This window comes from Otolemur garnettii, unplaced genomic scaffold, assembly GCF_000181295.1.
Source record: "Otolemur garnettii isolate 467f Iridium unplaced genomic scaffold, OtoGar3 scaffold00201, whole genome shotgun sequence".
In the NCBI taxonomy this organism is placed as follows: Eukaryota; Metazoa; Chordata; class Mammalia; order Primates; family Galagidae; genus Otolemur; species Otolemur garnettii.
Window position 1 is genome coordinate 1518144 of NW_003852596.1, and position 8599 is coordinate 1526742.

General features: G+C 37.4%; 1 non-coding gene across 1 annotated transcript; it reads right to left on the reverse strand.

Annotated features, from left to right (window-relative positions):
* Positions 1–213: 213 nt before the first annotated feature.
* Positions 214–318, reverse strand: LOC111721907. The gene has a single exon (XR_002770898.1). It is a non-coding gene; the product is annotated as a small nucleolar RNA U13 (small nucleolar RNA).
* Positions 319–8599: the final 8281 nt, after the last annotated feature.

Here is an 8599-nt window from a genome sequence, read left to right on the forward strand (position 1 = left end):
GAAGAGGTATCTTATTGAAGCTTTGATTTACATTTTCTCTAGTGACTAATGATGTTTAGCATCTTTTCATGTCCTTATTAGCCATTTGTATATCTTCTTGAGAGAAATATCTATTCAAGTCCTTTGCTCAGTTTTGAATTGTGTTGTTTGGGCACATTTTTCAGTGGCTATTTTTTCCTCTTATTTCCTATATTTCTTTTCATTTTTTTTTTACATCACATGGGTGATGTGTAGATGTCCTAAGGAGGTTTGAGGGAGCTACGGTCTCACACATGGGTGTGAAAACCCAATCATCATGCTTATAAAACACAAAAGGATGGTAAATTGCTATTTTTTGCTAAGTTTCAGCCAGGTCTGCCAATGCAGTACATTCTTGTCAACAAGAAAAATCAAACTAATGAAAAAAAAATTAGAGACTAACTTGAAGAGAAAGCTTCTAAGAATTGAGGAGAACAAATTGTGTTTCCTAAGTGAAGAGGAAGAAAGGGAGAAAAAAAGAGAGAGCCAGCAATCTCCAGGGAGACGAACAGACTACAAAAAATGCTGTTCTTTTAGTTGAGATATCTAGGTAGGGTAGTCACATCGTGGTTGGCTATATTAATATGTGCATGGGGGTGCAGAACAAGACTATAAATTAAGGATTAAAAAATCAGGAAAAACAGTTAAGTCCAAGGGATAATGGATATGAAGATTAACATTCTAATGAAACTCTTGTATATGGTTGTGGTAAGATACGTTATGTGATAAGTTTTTCATCCTGGTGTTCAGCTGATTGATATTTGTTCTAAAGGATTTCCAGATTTAGTTGTTATTCAAGCTTATAATATGCTTTTGATATGAACAAAGTGAAAAAAAAATTCTCTTACCTCGAGTAATTCTTAGCTTATGCCTTACTGCTCAAACCTTGGGGGTTATGGCATACAACTGCCATCTGGTGACAGTATAGTCACATAGCAGGGTTAGGTATTTAATACAATAAAAAACCTACTTTGCAAAACTAAGGTGATGACGTAATAGTAAGCAGCTCAGGGGTCTAAATAAATAAGGTGTTTTTGTTTTAAATAAAATGTCAAAAATCAACTTCTGGAAATCTTTATGGAATTCAAAATGACACAGAGACTGTTCTTATTTATTAATGGCAAAATGGGATTTTTTTTTTCATGGGCACAATCTATGAATGGTGAATGGTTTCATTGTCTTGGTGATCTGGTTTACACTTGAGTATACTGTAAAAGTACACAGCTGAGAAAGTGATTAAATACGAAAAAGTGCATCTGCGAGGAGACATTTTGTAAGCTGTAAATCTTTCATTTTGCTCTAGCCCTTTCAACAAAATCAAGCATTCTTTCTCTATTGTGTAGTTCAGTCTTTTTCTATGTCATGTAAGAGTGCTTAGTGCTTTTAGACTTCATTTTACTCGAAGAAAAAATTTGATAAATCAAGTCCCATGATGATTTCAGGTAAACTGATAGCACAAATATAAATGATCTGCTCCAATCACCTACAGTTAGCAAGGTTGGCAGGGACAGATGACCCAATCTCTGGCTGTCTTCTCTTGGGAGTCCAGATGTAAAAGCTTGTCTGTCTTTTTCTGGCCTCATTTTACCTAGCTGATCGGAGGAAACCATGATAAAGTAGCCTGAGGGAAGCCTCTGAGCTATCCCACTGAACATCACAAGGCTGGCTCTAGGGTTTAGGAAAAACTCAAGTACTGCTGAGTTTTAAAGTGAAAAAATAACTTCAGGGACAATTGGAGTTAGGAAGAAATGGGAGTCTTAAATGTATTCCTTATCTCTCTGATCTGAGTAAGTCTGCTTAAGAAATTTTATGATTTTACAAATAATGCTGCTTCCTGGAAGAAAACAGTCTATTTTGTTGTATAAGATTAGTTGAAGTTGCAACTTTTATTTTTATTTTGCCAGGAGTTGGAAAGAAAAACCATTTAATGAGTTTTATATTTTCTTGTGCTTCCCTTTGTGAGCAATTAGCTACCTACTTCTTTTGTTCACAGTTAGGAAGCAAGGCAGGAAGCTGAGAGTGGCAGGGGGATGATTTTTTCAGGCATCAACAGGAAACTACATTGGGCATTTTCTTAAACCTTACCTCTATTTTAAGCAATCGAGTCTTATTAGTAACCTCAGTTGGTACATCACACATTTATTCAGTGCTACACTAAGCCTCTGACATTTTTAGTGTTAGCTTGAATAAAGTGTGTAAATAGGCACTAGTCTTAAAAACCTAAGTCTGATGTCTCCTTTCCCCCTCCATCTTTCTTTCCATCTCTTTTCTTTTGTGTTTGTAACCATTAGAGGCGAGTAGTTTGCAGATGGCATTTCTCTAGGAGTCAAACAGACACCTTGCTATCCACACTTTAGTGTCTTTTTGTGGCAGTGTCTAGATGTCCTCTTTTTTCCATGGCTATAGCCACCACACAAGTGTAGATTGTAGAACAAAAAATTGCAAGTATTAAGTGGTTTCTCTGCCCCCATTTCTGTGCCATCTGGCCCATGTTATACAGAGAGAAGTGAAACTAATTTTCTCAGCCATCATTTAGAATGTCTGCATTTATGTAATATAGCAAATTCAAATACATTAGTCTGACCTTCAGAGCTAGTCTCTATTGCTCCCATTCTCCATTGCCATAGCGTATCCTCTTATTAGTTCCCAGTGTAGGCTATGCCACAGACCAGCTCAACATATTACTTTGGATCATCACATTGAATCTTCACAAAGACCTCATGACATAAGTAAATTTCTTCTTACTCCCATTTTACAGATGAAGAAACTGAAATTTATAAAGATGAAATAATTTGTCCAAAGTTAACACAATTAGTTAATGGCCAACCTAGGATTAGAATCAGTGCTGGACTACAGAGTAGGTCAACTGCTTGTGCCTTCAGCCTGTGTTCAATCCAGGGGCATAAAACATATTTTAAAAAATTTGGTTTGAGTGAGCTTGGTGGCTCACACTTGTAACCCTGATCCTCTGGGAGGCCAAAGTGGGAGGAGTACTTGAGGTCAGGAGTTCAAGACCAGCCTGAGCAAAACTAAGATCCTCATCTCTACAAAATATACAAAACGTAGTTGACATAGCTGGACATACCTTTAGAGCCAGCAACTCAGAAGCCTGAAGCAGGATGATTGCTTGAGGCCAGGAGTCTGAGGTTGTAGTGAGTTATGATGATGCCTCTGCACCCTAGCTTGGGCAATAGAGTGAGGCCCCGTCTCAACAAAAAAATTTGGTTTGATGTTAAGGGTGATATTAGGGAAGATAATCAGAACTTTCTTAATAATTATTATATTACTTTTTGTTTGTTTTTGAGAAAAGTTCTCACTTTGTTGTCTGGGATAGACTGCATCATAGGTGTCATAGGTGTCATCATAGCTCACTGAAACCTCAAACTCCTATGCTCAAGCGATCATCCTGCCTCAGCCTCCTGAGCACCTGAGACTACAGGTGTACACCACCATGTATTGTATTTTTGTGGAGATAAGGTCTCAATAGGTGGCTCAGGCTGGTGTTTGTTTTCATTTTCCTCATCTGATGCTATTAAACTGAATTGGCCTCTTAACATAAGAGATAAGTGAGAAAAATAATTGATTCATTAAATATTTTATCTTTTTAAACTTTGTGACTGGGCATGGTGGCTCTCGTCTATAATCCCAGCTTTTTGGGAGGCTGTGGCAAGAGATCACTTGAGGCCAGGAGTTGGAGACTACCTTGGGCAATATAGTGAGACCTTGTTACTACAAAAAAAATTAAAGTTAAAAAATTAGCCAGGTATGGTGGTGAGCAACTGTAGTCCTAGCTACTCAGGAGGCTGAGGAGGGAGGATTGCTTGAGCCCTGAAGTTGGAAGCTGTGATCATACCACCGCATTCCAGCCTAGGTGACAGGGAGAGACCTTGTCTCAAAAAATAAATTAATTGGAAGAAAAAGTATCCAATGTACTCAGCCCTACAATGAAACCAAGTAATATGAAAACTATAACCAAATTATATCCCAAGACTATGGGGAAAAGGGATAGGGAGGGCAGGGGAGGGGGAAGATGGGTGGAGGGAGGGTAATTGGTGGGACCACACCTACAGTGCATCTTACAAGGGTACATGTGAAATTTACTAAATGTAGACTATAAATGTCTTAACACAATAACTAAGAAAATACCGTGAAGGCCATGTCAACCAGTTAGATGAAAATATTTCAAATTGTATATAAAACCAGCACATTGTACCCTATGATTGCATTAATGTACACAGCTATGATTTAATAATAAAAAAAAGAAAAAAAAAGAGTTCAACATGGAAAAATTCATCATTGATGAGACAGATGTAAAAAAATTAATAAACTGTGTTATGAAGAATTTAAAATACACACAACATAGACTTGTCTAATGAATTGTCATGTACCCAATAACCCAGCCCCAATGATAGTCAATCCATCATACTTCATTCATATCCCCATCTGCTACTCCCCTCCACCTGTAAATATGCATCTGTAAAAGAACAGGAACACCTATAAAAATACATCAACAATACTGTCATTTCAATTTTAACATTTATAATTTCCATTAATACCATCAGACATCCTACAATTGTACACATTTCTAATTGCCTCTTAAGCGTTAAATATTTTACATAAATAGAATAGAATCCAAATAAGGTCCACACATTGCCATCAGTTGCTCTTTTAAGACTTTTTTAATTTGTAAGTTAGCTTGCCATCTCTTTTCTTCCTCTTTACAAATGTTGAAGAAACAAGGTAGTTTGTCTTGGAGAGTTTCCCACAGTATGGATTTTGCTGACTACATTCTCCTCATGGGGTAGTTTAACAAGTATCTTTGTCTTCTGTGTTTCCTATAAAATGGTAATTAGATCGAGAGATTGACTGGCTCTAGAAGTTCGATCTTTTCTCCCAAACCTACCATATAGGTGGTGTTGTCTTCTTTAGGAAGTGTGTAATGTCTGAATGTCTCTCTAAATATATTTACATTAACTTAAGCTATCATGTATTTTTATTTACCCATAGTTTAATGAATAGTTCTATGTATTGGAGTTCTGCTTCACCTTTCTTGTATCAATCACATCTATAAATGTATTGTCTAAGATTTTTCAGGTTTAAGTTCTTTAATGTGAAGTACTTGAAGATTCTCTTAAGGTGAACTGAGTATAGAATTCTAGATTATTTTTCCCAATATCTTTTTTCTTTTAAGATATAATGTATTTAAGGTATACAATGTGATGATTTAATATGTATATATTGTGTAATGATCACTACAATCAAATTCACACATCTATCACAACACATATTGTGCATTAGGTCTCCAGAATTTCTTCATTTTATAACTGAAATTTTTGTGTTCTTTGGTCACCATCTCCCTATTCCCCCCATTCTCCAGCCCCGGGCAATCATTGTACTCTCTTCTTCTATAAGTTATACTTTTTTAGATATCGCATGTAAATGAGATCCTACAGTATTTTATAATCAATATTTTATGCCTAATTCTACAGCAAATACATTTTAGCAAGTTGTCTTTATTAATTCTTAATGAGATATTCAACCTAATTTACCTAGAAGGAAGTCTTTTTTCATCTGCATTTTATCTATTGACAAAGTTTTTTTTTCTTAATTTTTTAATTGAATCATAACTGTGTACACTAATGCATTTATGGGGTACAATGTGCTGATTTTCTATACGATTTGGAAAGCTTACATCAAACTGATTGACATAGCCTTCACCTCACTTACTTAATTATTGTGTTAGGACATTTATACTCTACTCTTAATAGATTTGACATGTACCCTTGCAATATACACCATAGGTGAGGTCCTACCGATTATCCTCCCTCCACCCAACCTCCTTTCTCCCCTCCCCCTCCTCTTTCCTCCCTCATCCTGGACTATAGCTGTGTTTTATCTTTCATATGAAAGTGTGGGTGATTATATATGGAAGAAAAAGTATCCAATGTACTCAGTACTATTATGAAACCAATCTATTGACAAACTTAACTAAGTTATCTAATTGCAATATAAGTAAACTGGATTACACAGGTTTGGGAAGAAACACAGATGGATATTCCAAAGCAAATAGCTAAACTGGAAGGTGAAGAAATGTGTGGTTATTACTCATGTGGTTCAGTATGTTCTCAGCATCAGCTGAGATTTGAATTAGGAATACAGAGTTAATTCAGTAAGTTAGTTAACTGATGGTCTATTAAATGAGTATTTAGTACACAGCTGGGCAATAGAACTTTATGCAATAATGAAGATGTCTCTATCTGTGTTGTCCAACACAATAGTGGCTGCTGAGCACTTGAAATGTTGTTGATATAATTAGTGTGAAGCTGCTAAACTGAATTTTTAATTGTATTAAATTAAATTTACTTTAAATTTAAATAGCCCTATTGGACATCTAAGATCTAGCATACAAAATCTGAACTGGAAAATACCCAGGCTCCACAGTCTGATTCCAGAGCCTGTACTCTTAATCATAACCCTGTATTAATTCTAAATTTTGTGGTTTTATTTTATTTTATTATTATTTTTTTGAGACAGAGTCTCACTATGTTGCCCTTGGTAGAGTGTGGTGACATCACAGCTTACAGCAATCTCAAACTCTTGGGCTTAAGCGATTTTCTTGTCTCAGCCTCCCAGGTAGCTAGGACTACAGGCGCCTGCCACAACATCTGGCTATTTTTTGTTGCAGATGTCGTTTAGCTGGCCTGTGCTGGGTTCGAAGCTGGCTCCCTTGGTATATGTGGCTGGTGCCGTACCCACTGTGCTATGGGCACCAAGCCAATTCTGTGGTTTTGGAACTCATTCTTATATGCCTCATCACCTTGTATGAGATATTGCCTCCAGTTGAAATAAGCTCCTTCTCGGTCTTTCAAATCTCTTAGCCTGGTGTGGTAATCAGCCTCCATGATGGCCTCTATCTAATAAACCATACCTCCCCAATATTTACACCCTTTTGTAGCCCCTCCCACATTGATTCCCACATGTCCCCTCCACGTTGATCCCTATTAGTTGTTTTTAGTTTTAGAAGTAGTTTATTACATTGTAACATACAAAAGAAACCCTGGCTAATATTTCCTCTTCCTTCAAGAGTTTAAGCATCATGTCTAGGCAATATCTTGTTTTCCTTCTTTTTTTATTAAATCATAGCTGTGTACATTAATGTATTTATGGGGTAAAATGTGCTGGGTTTGTATACAATTTGAAATACTGACAACAAACTGGTAAACAGAGCCTTCACCGCACTTTCTTAATTATTGTGTTAAGACATTTATACTCTACACTTAGTAGATTTGAAATGTACCCTTGTAAAATGCACCATAGGTGTGGTCCCACCGATTACCCTCCCTCCACCCATCCTTCCCCCTCATCTCCCTTTCCCCTCCTCTTCCGCCTTCATCTTGGGCTGTAGTTGAGTCATAGCTTTCATATGGAAGTGTGGGTGATTATATACTGGTTTCATAGTAGAGCCTCCCCTTCCCAGTTTGGGTTCAGTGCAGGTCTTCTTTTTTCCCATGCCATATGAGCACTTCCCACACTGTATTATACATTTCTAAGTTTCTGCCATCTACTCTACTACAATATGGGCTCCTTGAGGGTACGTCTTACTCCTCTTTGTGAGATGAGCTCACCCCAGTCCTTGACACATAGTGGCTATTCAAAAGCAATTGACTTAATCATAGAATCTCAGGGATGAGGAAAGTTTAGATGTCATTTAAAACAACCTAACTTGATCGAGCAAATATTTGTTCATTCAGCCTGTATAAGAAGCCCCTCCCACAATTGGAATTTCATACTTCTGGAAGCAGCTTAGCCCATCTTTAAACAGCTCAGACTGTTAGCGCCTGCTTGCCAGCTTAACTCTTTCCTGCCCGAATCACTTTTTCATGCCAGCTCATACTGAGGCGCATATACTTGTTAATATGTTCATTTGTATTCATCCATGCACTGTAAAGACTCTTAAGCTTTTTTTTTTTTTTTTGAGACAGAGCCTCAAGCTGTCCCCCTGGGTAGAGTGCCGTGGCATTACAGCTCACAGCAACCTCCAACTCCTGGGCTCAAGCGAGTCTCCTGTCTCAGCCTTCCAAGTAGGTGGGACCACAGGCACCCGCCACAACGCCCGGCTATTTTTTTTTGGTTGCAGCCGTCATTGTTGTTTGGCGGATCCGAGCTGGGAATTTGAACCCGCCACCTTAGGTGTACGTGGCTGGCGCCTTAGCCGGTTGAGCTATAGGCGCCGAGCCAAGCTTTTTTAATGCTTGTACCATGTGTAATTAAATGTATTATTACAACCTTCAAAATAAGGTAACTATCTTAGATGTATTATTATATCCCTGCTGGAATGTGCTATACCAGAAGTAACTCAGTTTCTGGTCCTAGCTGACAGGCCCAAAGAATGAACTGGCTAAGGAAAAAAAAAAAGTAACAAAAAAGAAAGAATGAAACTGGCTGAGTTAAGACTATGGCCTCTGGAGTCAGATATCTTGGGTTCAAATCTTGACCCTCCACCATCTAGCAATTATATGAAAATCGACAATTTACTTGGTGTAAGTCAGTCTCTGTTTTCCTATCTGAAAAAAAAAAAGAT